The following is a 3889-nucleotide window of genomic DNA, read 5'->3' as shown; positions in this document are numbered from 1 at the left end:
ATGCATTGGTGTCAGAATTTGTAAGGATTTTTTAAAAACCTGCCAAAGTACAAATCTTGCGACCCTGAGACAGTTTGATCTCCAACTTACCACTTTTGTGAGAAGTTTATTTCGACTTAAGCAAACTTCGTTGGCAACTTTTAAGTTACACATTTAAGCAGTAGTTTACATATTCAGCCAAGTAAACAGAGCACAACAACTTTTACTTACTTAACAACACACACACACACACACTCACCCGAAAGGACTTTCGTATTAAGTCCTTTGGGTGTGCGTTGTATGTTCAAAGTGTGAGCCAACAAACAATTTTCATAACAATTTAACAACATTTGCCTTTGTTGTTTATCAAATTTGTTACTAAGTTTTGCATTCTTTGTTTTCACTAAAATTTTTCTCTTTTTTCTATCGCATTCTTTTTTCCGCATTCTTACTCATACACTTGAGTATGTTTCACTCTGGGAATTGTTTCTGATTGATTATTGTTGGTTATGTCATTGTTGATCCTCTGCGCTTGATTTGTTGTTTGATGTTTGGGATTAAACGAGCTAAACGTATTGTCGGGTTAAAACTTGAGAAAAATTAATTAAATTAAATTTTGTATCTAATGAATATCTTTTTAGCTGAAGGACTAATAAAATGTAAAGATTTTAGGAGGAAAAATCAAGGAAATTGAAGACTGTTCGCTAAAAGCAAATACTTAAAAAAAAAATTAGACAAAATTGTTAAATCTTAAATAAACTAAGATAACCTTACAGTCAATTTAAAACTGCAGGATATAAATAAAATGTTTTATATTTATAAAATGCTTTATACTATTATATCCTATAAGATTTAATTTAAGAAGAAGTTGTCAACAATTTACTACGTTACTGTTCTCCAATTTCAAATTTAATTCGTCCTCATAATTAAATACGTTTAAAAACTATATTCCTTCAAAATTTATTCATTTAAAAAATTTTCAATCGTTTTAACCTAAAACATTATTTTCATCGAATTTTTTTGTAAATATATATTTAATTTATTTTATATACAAAATCTCAATACTATTTTTTCTTGTGAACAGTTTTAACCACTGCTTCTACATTCTATCGCACATCGACTTTCCACATTCGCCCAGATCTATCGGTGCGAAGGAGGCTTTTGAAGGTCTTTATCCTCTAGTTGATCCTCTTCTGTGGCCTAGTGCATCACAGTTAGTGAAGAGATGTTCCATAAACTCTTTCTCATACACCATCTCAACAGCAAAATCTGTAAATCTTTGTCTCGAATGTATCTATTTTGTCTCGATGCTTATTGCAGGCGGTGTGGCCTATTAATGCATTTGAATGTGACTTTAGGCTCCTCTTGTTTAAATTGAGAACAATGTTTGCTATTTAGACAATCAAATTCAAGAATTTCATAGCGTATCTTAATTACTCAATAATAATCTGCTTGCTTGAGCTTACCTGCATTAGCTTATTAAGAAATTAACTTGATCAATATCGGCACCAAAGCCGATAACTTGATCTTAAGCAACAAGATATTCCATCTATCCCTAAGTCTGCAAGTGCTGCTATATATAGTATGTTATAGTCTTCATACGCAAGAAATTTCTACCTAACTGTCAGTTGTTTTTGTGACTACAAATGCTTCTAGTTAGGATGTATACAATTTGTGGTTGTATAATATCCAGAATCACCCTACCTTATATGGGGAGTTAACCCTTAGAGTCGACAGTTTTTCTTAAACGCAGCAATAAGGTAACAGTGCTTTAAGCTCAACTTTCAGGTATCAATATTCTACACGCGAGCACAGGTGAACCCATTATCTTGTACAGCAAAAGCGTGGTTATAATAGTAAAGGGGACGGTTAGATTCCGTAATTAAATTTTGCTTAAATAAATTTTTAAAATATACCAAATACTTTTACTCCATTTTTATCTATTCAAAGTAATTAATTTCATATTAAATAAAATAACAAACTTAGATAAAAAAGCATTTAAATAACATTTTTATACTCTTATAAAAACTTTGGTCTACTAAATGAAATTAAGGTTGAACAATTTTATTAGAGCTCATGTCGCCAAAACATGAATTCCGAGAAAAAGTTAATAGATAAATAAAAACCATATTTTTGCCATTACATGTGATTGTGTCAGTTCTATTTTTTGATTCGAATAGAATCCCACAAGCCTTTGGCAAATTACTCATACCACTTGGTCACTGTAGTGACATCATAAAAAGCATGTAAAAAATGGCTTCTTTCTTTTCGGCAGCCATTAAAATAGACTTCTTACCATGTGAATACAACCTTGAGCGTGAGTTTCATATAACAGACATTTTAATACTTTGAAATTTATAATGTGAATGGAATATGAACGAATGGAATGGAATGCAAGCCGAAATGAGTGGCTTAAATCTGCTTGGTTAACTGAAATATATACCATTTCGCATTATAACAGATATACGCCTCAATCTCAATTATTATTTATATTATTGTGTTTTTATGCGAAGGGCTATTATGCGGAAAATCTACTATTATCACACATACTCAAATAAGGCGTACGAGTATGTAAAATATACTGTCAGACGCAGGAAACACACAACTTACAAAAGCTGAAAGGAATATGTTTTATATTAAACAATACAATGTCTGTCTGTTGTCAACTGCAGGAATTGTTTTTTGTTTCTTACATTTTTTATCTTTTTTTGTTATTATATCTATATTTATCACTCATTCAGTTTATTGGTAAAGAGTTAAAGTAGGTATTTTGTTTTTAAATAGATTGTCAAATATTTAAATTTATATTCGGTTTGATTTGGTTCCTCTTTAACATATAAATATGTTAATCATATTTTATGTAACGGCAGCTTTATGAAGCTGATATCATTTGCATTGATTAAAATATTCATTGCTGTCATTGCCATTGTTGCTGTTGATGCTATTACCTTGCAATCCAGTCGGTTGCTGTAAATTACTTTACATAAATCCTTGAATTAGTTAAATGTCCTTACAATGAAATCATGCTCGCCTTGTGAAGTGGTGTAGGGGAATTTAAAGACTTTCGACTGCATACATTTATATCTCACAGGCTTATCAACATCTTAATCTTAATTGAGAAATTTGCTGATGTGATGTTAATGTACAACGTGTTGTAGTGGAAGTTGTTGTTGTTTTGTTTAAAGTGTTAATTTTTACGATAAGGTTGGAGTAAAGTTTAAACTGTTAACTAAGTATTAGTATTATATGGTATAATGTTTTAATTACAGTTTTAATTATAGCTTTAAGAATTATTATGCTAATTTTGAATGTTATGTATCAGTGGAAACATAATTAATATTAAGCAAATAAATTATGTTTTTAATTTTGAAATTTAATATGTATATTTCTTTATTTTTAGCACTGGGAAATTACAACAAATTACAAGAACTATCATATTTATCTACGCATAAAATGAGAGAAAGACACTTAAGTAATTATGCATTGCATAATAACAGAAAATATTTGTATGAATATTATAAACATCCAAAAGTAATGCAACACCTACTAAATAATAATATATGCAATAAACCCAAATCTTGTATAAATTTAAATATGAAAATTTGCTCAATCTATAACATATCCTACAAAGGATTTAAAAATGCAAAGCTCCAATTGCAAAGACGCTTAATTGCAGTCAAATATATACTTTTCCGGGAATAAAAATTCACTATAAAAACAAAAAGTAACTTCTAATTTTTAGTTTATTTTTCCTTCCTTCATTTGAATCTTCTATTTTTTATTTTATATTTTATTTATATATATTTTATTTACTTATATTTTTTTTTTCATTTATACCAAACCTTAGTAATTTTAGTTACGTTTTCATTTCGTCAAAAGTAAGTTTCGAAATTTTGAAAGTTAATTTCGT

The sequence above is a fragment of the Teleopsis dalmanni genome, chromosome 1 (assembly GCF_002237135.1).
Source record: "Teleopsis dalmanni isolate 2A chromosome 1, ASM223713v2, whole genome shotgun sequence".
In the NCBI taxonomy this organism is placed as follows: Eukaryota; Metazoa; Arthropoda; class Insecta; order Diptera; family Diopsidae; genus Teleopsis; species Teleopsis dalmanni.
The sequence above is the reverse complement of the archived record's forward strand: the minus strand, read 5'-3'. Positions refer to the sequence as shown.